Below are 357 nucleotides of genomic sequence, written 5' to 3'. Positions count from 1 at the left end.
ACAGAGGATGAGGTGGTTGGATGGCATCACTGACTCAATGGGCATGAGTTTGGGTAAAGTCTGAGAGTTGGTGATGGACAGGGAGGCCTGGGGTGCTTCAGTTCATGGGGTTGCAAAGAGTTGGACATGACTGAGCGACTGAAACTGAACTGTACTGAAAGAGTGGGGACCATGAGAGGCAGTGCCACAACACAGACCCTCACTGTCCTCAAGCCTGGGTCCTGAGAGACCCCAGGACACGGAAGTCTTAAAGGGGAAAGACGTTCCAGGGGAGGGGGATGCACTCAGCCGCAGATCTGACCGCAGTGTGCAGGGGCCCACACCAGACCTGCAGCACCTACAGTGTGTGCTTGAGGA

Source organism: Bison bison, unplaced genomic scaffold (genome assembly GCF_000754665.1).
Source record: "Bison bison bison isolate TAMUID 2011002044 unplaced genomic scaffold, Bison_UMD1.0 scf7180017853195, whole genome shotgun sequence".
Lineage (NCBI taxonomy): Eukaryota > Metazoa > Chordata > Mammalia > Artiodactyla > Bovidae > Bison > Bison bison.
The sequence above is the reverse complement of the archived record's forward strand: the minus strand, read 5'-3'. Positions refer to the sequence as shown.